The sequence below is a fragment of the Chamaea fasciata genome, unplaced genomic scaffold, assembly GCF_029207755.1.
Source record: "Chamaea fasciata isolate MVZ Bird 193981 ecotype frontalis unplaced genomic scaffold, bChaFas1.0.hap1 SCAF_5, whole genome shotgun sequence".
NCBI classification, from domain to species: domain Eukaryota; kingdom Metazoa; phylum Chordata; class Aves; order Passeriformes; family Sylviidae; genus Chamaea; species Chamaea fasciata.
Genome location: NW_027094090.1, coordinates 7,676,376 through 7,689,465, shown reverse-complemented (window position 1 = coordinate 7,689,465; position 13,090 = coordinate 7,676,376).

Sequence of the window (13,090 nt, the reverse complement as noted above, 5' to 3'; positions counted from 1 at the left end):
AATGAATAAATCATTGTGGGAGGCTCTGCATGAGAGTTTGATCCTGCATAGCTATTTCTTCTGATTATTAGCAGGATTTTACATTTAAATTCCTGAAACATTATTAACTCATAATCATTTGCTTTCAGACCTTTCTGATAACTTTGCTCTTTCATTAACTCCTTTTCACAGAGGTAGGTAATAGGGAATTACTTTGTTTAATGATTCTCTAAAGATCCAAGAAAGCTAAATATCATAAAAAGGCAATTTTATTTCACAAATAATATTGCATTCACCAATATAATTAAATTGTAATGTTTTCTTCAGTAGGCCATGTCCCTAGCAATGGGGTATGCAACACCCTAATCCAAAGGCAATTTGGGCAAAATGAGCTTGTCCTTTCCCAGAGCTAAGTATCTATCAGTGGAAAATCATCAAATAGATTGTTTACTCTGAGAGAATATTTAATATCACAAGAAAAAGAGAGAAGAACTCCTTTGGAGCAAAATTCTCCTTGAGTTCTTCTCCCATGGGCACTTAAGCTATTAACTACTTTGACGATATCCTTAAAGATAAAAAGCTCATGGTCTGGCCACTCTGAGGTGAGAGTCTCCAACCCAGCCCTTCTGTGACTGAGCCTTCAGGCTGTTCATATTCCGTGAGTCCTGCAGTGGGCTCTGTGTGCGCCCAAATCTGGCCCTTGGCAATAGTGGCAGAGAAAAGACTCCTGCAATAGTATATGTGACTTGCCAAAGCAGTGCAGTAGAGCATGGTTTAGCAGGAGAGATGTAACACACACTGCAGTAGGTCTCTCCAGTGCTTCCTTCCAGCCTCTGCACAGGTGGGATTTATCCTTGGGAGTGAACTTCTCTGCGTGCCCTTCTCTGTCCTTGAAGTTTTTTCAGACACACCCCAAGGAATTTCTCCCATCCTAGTCCACTCACCAAGAACTCCTTTTTTTTGAAACTCAGGGTTTTGCAATAGTTGATATCCTCCTTTGATTGTAGGTGAAGCCTCAGGAAAGGAAATTTTTCTCAAATTGTCTTCCTCCTAATCAAAAGATTCATTGTCCTCTGTCAAAGAGTTCAAGTTTTGTCATTGTTTTGCCTTTCCTACTCTGTCTTTTTACAAATTTTTTCTTGATTGAAGTAGTTGAAAATCCTTCCAAACAAAACCAAGAAAAACCTTGGGTTTGCATAGTAAAAGCCTGTGAGTTCACTCAGTGTTATATTTTGCCCTGAAATTAACAGAGATCCCCCTGGACTTCTGCATGTATGTCAAAGTCCAGGTAAGTGAATGCCTTTTAAATCTGTAATAAGAAATACACAGCCATGCAAATGGAGGAACAAATGAACTTAAAATTTTGGTATATATTCCCTGCTCTATGGATCCAAAGGCAGAGACACTTGCAGTTTAGAATATATGTGATTGATAACTGCTGCCTGCAAATTTATGAGCAATCTAAGAAAGATGAGGATATGCTGCTGTTGCACTCCAGCCTATACCAACAGCATAGCACTTCTTCCAGTGGAGGAAAGTATTACCCAAATCACAGCTAAGCCAAACAGCTTGAACTGGCAAATAATAAGTATTTTATAGGAACCTCAGGGTATGGCATACATGTAGTGTCATAAAAAGTCCAAGGATGTTCTGCCTGAATACAGTGTATTTCTCTTCCCTGCAGCTTTTATAGCGAAATTTCCAAGCTGTGCATAAGCAGCAGTATAATAGGATCCCAATTTATTTCTCCTTCAGGAATGCTGTGCATATTTACTTGCTCATATTCCTTCTATTTTTCCTGGTAGCTTTACTAGAAAACAAGTATTCTGTAATAATTTGCCTTTTACATCTGTTTATTTTAGCAAGCAGGTTTGATAGCTTTACTTTTATCAACTGATAATTTTCCTTTATTTTGTTCTGACATTTTGGTTCTCTTCTTCATGACAAGAGCATAATAGACTCAGACTCTGAAAAAAGGGGTCAGGGACGTCTTCTGTGTGTCCTTTATCAGTAAAATGTCCCAGTCTAGGAAGCAGGATGGTCTTATGGATGTTCATTCAGAAAATTCGATCCAATATTTGGTTCTGCTAAATGTTTCTTATTGGTGTTCAGAGCCAAATTTGGAAATGTGAAGCAGTTGCAGATAGAACCAAACCCTCAAAATTCCTCAGAAAGGCTGTCAGTTCACATTATGCTGTCCAAGGCCAGGCCCCGAATGCTGTATTATCCTGATAAAGTTGCTGCTTATTTTGATCCCTAAGAAGAGCTAAATTCCATGGTCATTTTCATGTCTTTTCAAGGTTACTCAGAGGACCGTGTCTCATTTTTTTATGGGCTCTAGAATCCTGTCAGCCAAAGAGGTTCTCTTCTCTCACTCTCAACTCTTTCAGTTATTTATCTTGTAAAGTTCTCTGTTTCTGACTACCTCAGTAAGCAGCTTCAAAGTCTGTAAGCAGAGATGTGAATAAAATAATCAAATTGTCAAATGTCGCCCCAACTTTGCCTGCTTTTCAGAGTTTGCATTTTGTTCTCACGCAGTTTCAAGAAAACAATGTATATTTTTAGAATTTATCTTTTTGTTTACATATTTCTCCTCTGGGAAGAGAAAGGTGACTGATGGTGGTCTTCACCAACGAGGTCAAAGAGGTGGCAAACTATGTAGCCAATCTTATGCCTTCTGAAAGAATTGTATATAAGATGGAGTTAGAAAATTAAATATAGAACTTTCCTGCTGACCTTCTTGCTGCCTTCTTTCGTGTCTCTACCAGAGACAGTCAAATATTGGAGGGCATTAAAAATTTTTGAGTTTCAGTTTTTTCCCTCTGCATTTCTCTGAAGTCTCTATGGAGCTAAACCCCCAGACGTTAATCTTATCTGTAGTCTTGTAATCCACCAGCTCTGGATGAGGCAAACATTTATGTGAGCCTCCTTTCACATATTAATTCTTTCTCAGTTAGAAGGGTATGGTCAGTGACAGGCACAAGGACAAGAAAAGAATCTGAGTAAAAGTGGAACTAGGTGAAACAATGAGGCACTATTGAATTCTTCAATACCATCTTTCAAGAGTAAACAACAATTTTTCTTATATTCCAGGATGGAAATGAAGCCACACTATGACCTCTGACTATTCTTTTTATTTGTAATAGTCAATATAAGTTCAACCAACCAGCAGAACATCAAAACTAAGCTTTTACTGGCAATTTCATCTGAGCAAAAAGCATCTTGAAAAATTTCAGTATAAACAACCAGCCAAAACTTTCTCTCCTTTCCAAACAACTTGGAAGTGAAGCTTCTGACAAGTCACTCTTTTCACTCTTCTTTCCATTACTTTCTAAAACAAGCTTTTCACAAAGGAGAAAGGTTTTCCATAAAAATAAGGGTGTAATGTGTATTGGATCTGTTTGAATACAAGTATGACAGCAGTATTGTGTTTTATATTGATTTTTGAGTTGTTAGTAAATGCTCCTGAATAAACAAAATTTTCTTACACTTTGGAAAAAAAAATACTTCTCGTGGCTCAGTGAGTCACTTAAAAAAGAAATCAAAGAAAAGAAAGTAAATGTAGCAAATGCGGCTGTGCAATTTCCTGGATTTTTGGGAAAGAGGGATGTATCGGAACCTGAGAGATCTGTAAGTGATATTTCTGGATGCTGTTGTAAACATTTGACAAAAAAGACCTCATCCCTGCTCACAGAGCCTTCTGCAGTTGTCCCATGAGAATTTGGTGAAAACACCCTCTTTTCTCACTTGCTAGGCCAATGCATGAAACCCCCAGGAGGTTTGAGAGAAGAGAGAAAATATTGTCTCTTTTGCAATCTCTTCTAAGTTCTTGGGAAGTGTTTCTGTAGGCTTCTTCACAGTAGAGGTTTTTGGATGCTGGAATCCATCTCTTTTTCATGAGCCCTATGCCATATGTCTAAGCTGCAGAGGAGGGGAAGACTTTCAGACACTCCACTATATTAAGCAGCTTTACAGTCAGTTTCCAGGGCTATCTGCTGCACTGCATGGATTACCCTGCAGTGGCTAACACTTTCCAGGCACTGGGACCTTTCCTAAATTCCATGTAAATCCACCTGCCTTGTATTAGTTCTTGGCCAGATGTGCACTGCCAAGGCACATCTAGTAGGAATTATGAGGATGTTGCTGGAAATTAGACCAGAAAAACTTGAGCTAAGGTGCCTACTATGGCACCAACTCCAGTTTCCATTTTGGGAACCAGACATAGAAAAATAAATGTCTAGCCACTTCAGTCATTTATTAAAGCAAACATGAGACCTTTGTGGTGAAATTTGCTAGAAAATAGTAGTCCAAAGTGTAAGACATCCTTCAAAGATGTAGATTTTTTATTTTTTACCATCAGTAATAATTCATCCAGACGAAGATCTCTTTTAAATCCTCTGCAGCTATTTCATGGCTTCTCAGCTACAAAAATAAGCAGCACATCAAAACCAGCACTATTTTGAAAATTGACAGTTAGAAAAAGTGATGAAAGATAATGTAGTAGCAGCAATGAATCAGATTAATATGGACAACATGGGGAACATTCCACCTACGCAGGGGGCCGTGCCTGATATCAGAGGGCTCTTTCATCTGTGATAACAAGACCCAGTGGCTGAGAGCCAAACCTTCAAACTGGGAATGAAATGCAATTTTTTATCAGGAACATACTTAACCATTTGAACCATTTACTAATAGACATAGCATATATGCCTTCCTCCACAGCCCTTAGACCACAGGTGATCCTCACCCAAAATGAGACTCAAGTGAGTTTGCAATGAACTGGAAGTTATCTGGATGATTAAAATACTTCCAGGGTAAAATCTAGCCCTGAGTTATGGAGATGATCAAATCGATAATGGCCTTAAAAAAATAATTTCTCTATGATTGAGAAAGCAGCTAAAGTATATTTGTGCTTTGGGAATCCAGACTTTAGCCTGACTATTTTTGGTGAATTTTAAGAGCCTGAATATTGTAGAAAACCTACATTGTTCTGGAGTTAAGTGATTTTTCATAAAAACAGAACTCTTAAGCATTTGAATTTTAATATTTTGGATGGAACATATTTCTTCTCAGGAAACACTATTTTTGAAGTAAATCTTTGTGTTAGACAACTTTGGGGTTTTTTCTGTGCAAAAAACTTCTTACTCTGTTCTAAAGTTTTGTTTATAAACAACAAATCCTGAAGCTTTGGATACTTGCCCAGGTATTCACAACAGATAATAATTTAAAACATTCTTTACCTATGAAAAGAAATAAACCACCTCTTTGAGATGAACCACAAGAACTAAATCAAACTGTATTTCTGTGGTGGTGGATAAATTACTGTATCTCAAACAAATAACTGCACCAAGTTCCATAACCTAGATTTATAAGAGGCACTAAAAGACCTGAATTTAGCAATGAATAATAAACTAAAAACTTTTCTTGCTTGAATTAATATTAAAACATGCCTTTTCTTCTGTTACATGACCATTTTATACCAATCATATCTTCTTAGGGGTCTTTCAATGATGTCCTCAGATCAGTTGTGTTCAATTTGTCCAACAGATCATGCAGAAGTGACTCTTTTATGGATGTTATTTGCTACTGGAAAAAACTTGCTAATTGGAAAACCGTGGCCCATTATGTTCTTCCTAAACAGATAGATCAGGTAGGTGTCACCTCATACCTTGCCACGGACTCTACCACAGACATAAGTATCAAAACTACTTGAATATCCAGGCACTGTATAATTTCATCACACTCAAAGGATTTCCATAATTGTATCCACAAACATTACAGCAAGATCAGCTTTCTGCTTCACAAGTTTCAATTAGGATGTGCAACACACCAATGCACTAAAAAAAAAAAAAAGCTTCTATTCCTCTCATCTTCAAGAGGTTTTTATACAAATATTAAGCAACTGAGCACCACTTCTCACTTTCTAAGTAGTTGCTTTTATAATGTTCCTCTCTCCTGCACTTCATGTCATCCTTGTAATTTCTCGCATTTTGCTAAAGGCACAAGGAGAACAGAATTTTACTGGAGATTGCTAATGAAATATGGAGCCATTCACTGCTAAACTACACATAAAATATCTGGCCTAGGTTGTTCACAGAGCAAAGATGTATCTTGTGTCTGCTGGCTGTTCAGAAAGCTGTACGAAAATCACACTTAGTTTCAGTCTCCTTCCTACTGAGTCAGGGGAATTAACTGACTGAGAGACGCAGGTAAATTAAAGACATTTTCAGAACTGAACAGCCAAACGTCTGAAAATCAAATTGCTTTTTTAATAGTGACATTGGACTAAAATAGTGACAAGGTGCAAAAATTTTGATACCCTGAAAAATGTGGATTAAAAATCTCAATTGTCATGATATCTTGGCAAGTCTCGGTAAAATGGAAATAGAAAGGACTATTTAATTCTTCATGTTCAAGAGACAAAAAAAATTACAGAGGATTTTAAAGTACTTAAAACATGTTTAAAGCTAGATTCCTGATTGTCAAGTACTTCTTTGAGACTTAATCAATTCAAACTCCAAATAAATGAGAAGTGATTATTAATTCGTTCTGTTTATATGTGATGATTTTGTCAATTATGAACTTGAATAGAAATTTAAAAGTATAAAGCAAGAGAATGAACAAGGTTCAGTATTAGTGCATTGAAAGAAAACATGATTTGTGGAAGGTACATGAAGGACAAGAAGGTGATTCTTAATTGCTACCTCTGATTCACTAAGATCAATTAGGTTTAATCCATCTGAGTTCCTTCTCTAATGAAATGTCTGAGTCTATGAATGAAAGGTGGTTTGTAAAAGCTGTTCACCAGAAGTTAGCAGGACTTTAAACACATTATCCAAGAAGTGCCCAGTAACCAAACTGAGAAAAAGCAATCCGGACCAACACAAATTGCATGGAAAGAAAACTGGACTGTTGGACCCAAAAGTTCATAGAATCATGGAATGATTTGGGTGTAAAAGAAACTTGAAGATCATCTGGTCCCAACATCAAGACATAGGCAGGGATGTCAGCCACTGGTTCCTCAGAGCTCCATCCCAGCCCCAGAGATCTCCTGTAGGGCCTGTGGTGGGGCACTGTGTCAACTCAGCTGGGCAAGAATCTGAACAACCTCATCTAACATTGCAGTTAGCTCTGCTTTGAGCATTAGACTACAAATCCACCAGAGATCCTTCCTGACTTGAGTGCTTCAGGGAAGCTAAATACTGAAAATTCACAACCAGCAGCTGGTTAACTGACACTCCCTGCTCTTCTTCTTTGATTCTTTCTACAGACATTTTCATGGCTAACTTCTATGTGTCCTTCAAATTATCGTTTTCCGGCTGTTGCTTTGTCTACAGCATAAACAGTTTTCCTAGATGACTAAACCAGCTTTCTTTGAATGATAAATTATACACCTTGAAAGACAGGTCTCAGCCTGTTGTCATGTTACACAACTGTCTGGATATCACCAGGGAAGGAGTTCTGTTCTTAATGGGGCTGTAAGTTTTCCAGCCATTAATATTAGGCAACTTTTTCCAACAAGTGATTCCCCATCTATTTTCACTATATAAAGCTTGGTCAATAAAAGTTACATGGGGATATATGACTTGACCTTTCCAGCAGGAATCCATCAAAAGATTTTTCTAACTTTCAGATAAGCAATGCTCACAAATGGGAAATGAGAAAAATATGATCCAGCTGTAAGAAAAGTTAACAAGGGTTTGAGTCAAAGTCCATGGAAATTGTTAGTAACTGGAATAGATATTGGATCATGGCTGTACTCAGGAAAAAGATAATTTTTGCCATAATCCACACTCGTAACACATTCCCTGAGTGCCGCTTTATAACGAAGCTGGGCCTTTCTCTGAGTATTCACGCAGTTGTGTAACAATCCTTCCATGCACTGAAGACCATGATCGTGAAGATGCTTTTTCGTCAGACAGTGGGACTGGGATAGTGGGGTGGTAACATATCACAGTGTGTCCTCCACAAGCATGAAAGTACTAGGAACAGAACATTGTCTGATTTCCCATGATTTTAAACTTAACTCTCAGGATACCATAAAACTGCACCATTATATTCAATTCAATACTTGCTCTGATGAAACGTCTTAATAGTTCATCTGTTATTTTAAAAAGCAGTGTTGGTGATTTTATAAACAATAAACAATATGTTTGCTCACATGAAAATGTACAGATTTTCCTCTGTTTTCCTATAGAACACTTGAAAAAGATAAGGTATAGGATAAATGTTGGAGGCCAACTATCTCATAAGTTTTGTCCAGGTGATTTGAAAGCAAAACCTTCTGCTTTGTGACTTCACTGTTATCTTCCTCCTTTTTTCTCATTTGTTTTAATTTCTGCTGATATATTCTGATTTTCAATCCCTTTTTGGGGGGACTGGAAGCCCAAAAAATCATTTACACAGAATTGAAACAAGAATATGAGTATCTGCAGTATTAAACTTCTTTGTATATATATGTTCATATAACCAGGAAAAGGACAAAAAGAAAGTACTTTGTTCTTTATTAACCCAGTTTTTTGGGTTAACAACCAGTCTTTTTGGGTTAACAACCACTTTTTTTTTTAATTAAGATAATTTTATAAAAGTGCAATCATTTTAGAGAGTATTAGAAATACAAAGCCCCGATTCATCATCTGTAACAATAAGAGAAATTCTTTGCATTCATTGCCCAGTGTTTAAAATAGGAGATGTTAGACAGAGCTGGTGGCAGTTTTAGCACAGATACATTCTAGCAGTACAGTTACTAAGAAAAATAAATCAATTAGAATAGTTTGCTAACATGGAACCATTAGATAACATATTTTCTCTTTCATTTATGAGCATATGGTGAAAGTTTCATCTTGTCTTGGCATAAGGACATTTCTGTAGAAGAAAAATGGGATTGACATTTTTTTTTACGCCAAGTGAAATTTTCTTGTAAGATAATTATTTATGAAATACGATATGTAAGCTGATGCATGATCTCTGGAAGAGGTTACTAAAGAAGGAATAAAATTGATGCATTTAGCTGTAGTAAATAAAATATACACTCAGGAGTGCTATAAAGAAAATTTTCTGGTTATTAGCATAGGAGCTGATGTTGTGATAGCTGCTCTGCTGGGTGATATTGCTGGGATTTAACTTAGTACATCTACAGAAAAAATATCAGTTGTTATAGCTATAAAGCTCTGTTACGAACAGCTCTCCTCCTGATGGAATGAGTAGAGAGGGAGGAATTTGTAATATACACTTTCTATAAATGTAAGTTCTATTATCTCTATGATATTATTCCTGTTGATATGGAAATTACATTAATGCTGATGATAAGCCACTGGGAATTATTGCCCTGCTATTCAGAGTTAAATCTTGTCACAATCCTAAAGTGTTCAAACTGGGCTGAAAGCTGGCACAGCCAAGATCTGATCCAAAAATGCTGGATTGTCACCAGTGGCTTCCCCTTCCCATAACCATCTCTTTTCCTGGTAGGCAGCAATATATCTCCATCTAGTCCAAACTTCTTCCTATCTCAGACACTGATGATTCACCACATTATTCCTTTATGAAGCCAACAGTCTTTGACCAAAATATACACTCTGGTATGAATAAGTGAGGAGAGAAGAATCCAGCACAATTTTATTAATTTCTCAAGTACATTTGCATTTAATTATTAAATAATCACTGTATTAAAACTGTCTTTCCCAACTGAATGATGCTTAATGTCCAGACATCCAAATGAGCTTTCCCTTCTAGACAAAAAAGGCTGAAAACCCCAGCAGGATTCACTAGAATGTATATTCCTCATGTCTTGAATACCTGGAATAGATTTATTTTCCAATTTTCTAATATTCCTTAGAAATTGTTGGCTCTGGAACTGTCAATATGATAATAATCATCTTATCAGTACTATATAAGATGTTTCTTATTTTAATTGCTGCCACATACAAGACTTGGAATGAGTGTGTTTGATGCAGAAAACTGCTGCACAATCCACTGATTCTTTCTGTACTCTTATCCTTACATATTTAAAATATCTTCTGCGGTTCTGATTCCTCTGCTTGTAGGAATGACCTGCATTCCCTATACTTACATGGATAAAATTTTTCATTTACTTGAACTGAAAAAGCATCTTGATTGAATACATCAGTTCACCATATAGTGTTGGTCATTGTATCTGACTGCTCTGCTTCATAATTTTTTCACCATTCCTTCACTCTTTGGCCAATCACATACTTTATTGACAGTGTTGATATATTTACTACCATATCATGGACAAAAATCTTGGAGCAGTATCAGGCAGATTTTCCATGGTGACTTTTCCCACTAGGAAAACTTATAATGATAATTCTCCATGAATAAAAACTCTTTAGAATGTGTCAGTTATACCATTCATCAGCTTGTCCTTGGAAATTCACAGTGCAATATTTTTAATTAGAATGTCAAAAGGTTCTAAATCCTTACAAAAGTTTAATTAATTAATGTAATAATTAAAAATTACTTGAGTAATTCAGATACTTTTGGCATCCAAAAATGGTAATTTCCTCAAAATTTTCTTTTTTTTAGCAACCATAAAATACACTGGCATTACTTAAATTTGAAGCTTTTAGTCTTCAGTTATCAAACTCCATTATTTTCCTTTGGCCTAGAAAAATGCAAATAATTTTCATGAAATATCCCTCTGAAATACTACTTACAGGTTGTAACTCTTCTGAGTTCTCCTCATGATTTGTCAAAATGTTCATCACCAGTTTGGGCTGTGATGTGCAAGTCATCTAGGTCCCACAAACTCCTCATTGCTTATCCTTGGTAGGTGATGTGTGAACTGAAAGGTACTTCATCTTTATGTTATGCAAGTACATTATTCTTGCCTGTTTACAATTATGGAACAGAAATAATTATTTACTGCCTCTGTTTTCTATTCATGGTTGCTAATTGGATCATCTTCTTCTACAAATTACCCTGCATCATCTCTCATGACACATCTAATCTACTTCAGAAATGCTACAGTGAAGGAGGGCAAAATGTTCCCTCTTGCTCTTGGGTCTTCCAGCTGGAGAAGTGTTATTGAGCTTAGTGCATTGTCTCAGAAAAAAACCTAAAGCACATCCAACAAACCAAACGAGGACCTACCTGCTTTGATGTTGCCTACTCTGTGTGTTAATACATCTGATCATCTTTGCTCTCTTTCTGTGCTTTTCTTTGCAGAGTATTTTTTTCCTCAGAGATTCAGCCATAGAAGTGACACCATGAAAGCTTTCCTGGGATACATTGTGTCTTTGTATTAAGACCTCTCAGTAGCCTTTGTCATATTTCAAGATTCTATACTCCCAAAAGCAAAGTTATCTTTAAAGGTTTCTTGCAAAAAAGTTACCGAGGAAACAGCTAATAAAAGTCTTTGTCCAGATAAGCTGAAAATTCATAGATATTTTCTTCTTCCGTTTGTTTTCTTGCAATAAATGTAACTTGTGTATAAAATCTATTTTGTCTTAAACACTATTAAACCTTTATAAAGATAGTTTTATCTAAACTGTAACAGAATAGAGCAGCAATGATAAGACTGTTAGTTCCTGTGTATCCATATACTAAAAAATATTGCTGAGCTCATGTAGATGTGGAACTGGAGAGATCAAGTAATTTGCCTGAAGTCACACATGAAAGCGCATTTGAAAGGCAGGACATGAACTACAGGATTTCTCTCCCACAGCCCAGAATGTTTCCCACAGGATCCTTGGGGGGTTTTTTGTTGTTGTTTGTTTGTTTGTTTGTCGTTCTTGTCATTTGGGGGGTTTGTTTGTTTTTGCTACAGATGTTGAGATTCTTTGAAAACATTCATTCTTATGGAAAGAAAATGTCATTTTTCATGAAAAAAACTGGAAAGAAAAGAAGAGCGGGGAGGTCATAGGGGGAAGGTCATCTGCTGAATTTTTTGAACCCAGCTGTATACCAAGAAGAAAATTATACGGAAAAACAAGTATTCATTTACCATTAAGAAAAAAAAAAAAAAAAAAAAACAAACATTTAAAATTCAAATTTAATTTGCAAGGATCAGACTGAAGCACATCTCTTCTCAAAGGTTCAACAGCTGTAATATTTATCTGGAGACCGTTAGTTTTCTTCTGAGAATGAACTGAGGACCAGCAGCTGTAGAACTAGATTTTCTCCCTCTTCTCCTCTTTAATGTAACTATTTATTAAAAAAACCCCACGAAAACAAATCTAAGTAACTGATAGAAAAGTTGACAAGGGCCTTCAAACTGTTAATTTTGAAGATGTTTATTCATGAAGCAAAAGGAGTGTGAAAGAGAGAGGGAATATTTTACGCTGGGGGAAAAATACAATGTTGATTCAATTTATTTCCATACGGAGGCAATGTTGGAAGGCTCCACTAAGTTGCCTGGCACTAGCTGGCAGAAAAAAATAAATGAAAACACAGCTTTAAGAACAGAGCTTTATTTACTGATGCCCATAAATGGAGCAGAGATGGAAGGTGTTCAAGATTGCTGACTGGCTGATTGTCACAACTGATTGTTTTTCACATCCAAGTGTTCCACACATTGATACACAGACCCTGCCAAGACACTGGCTGCATCTTTTGAGGAGTTAAAACTCTATAGAGGCACAAAGCACACATTGCTAACACAATGCATAGTCATGAGTTTAGGTGCATCATTTATATTAAATTGTTTTTCATACCAAATGAGTTGTGTTTCTAAGCAGGTTTGCTACCTGAAAAATTAAAGTTCACTCTCTAATATATGATGACAGTGCTAAATGACTTCTTTAATAAGTTTTGCCCAGAAATGTCATTCCTGTTTTGATAGGCATTGATGGAACTTGATCTCAAGATTTGAACAAATGCTAAAGGAAAGGCTTAGCAACCAACTGGTTGTAAAGCACAGTTTGGAAATATCAGTTGAGCAAACACTGTCTGCTGCTCTAAGTGGTTGCAAGTACAAGTTAAATGTTTTCAGTTAACTACTGATAGTTTCAGGTATGAATTCAAAAGCACAGAGCCAATTTCTTACTATATTTCTGTGCTTGTTATGTCACCTGAAGTAATAATTAATCCATCAAAATCCATTCTTTTCCCTCTAAATCTCTGTGAGTTAATTATGGTTTACAATATAGTACAC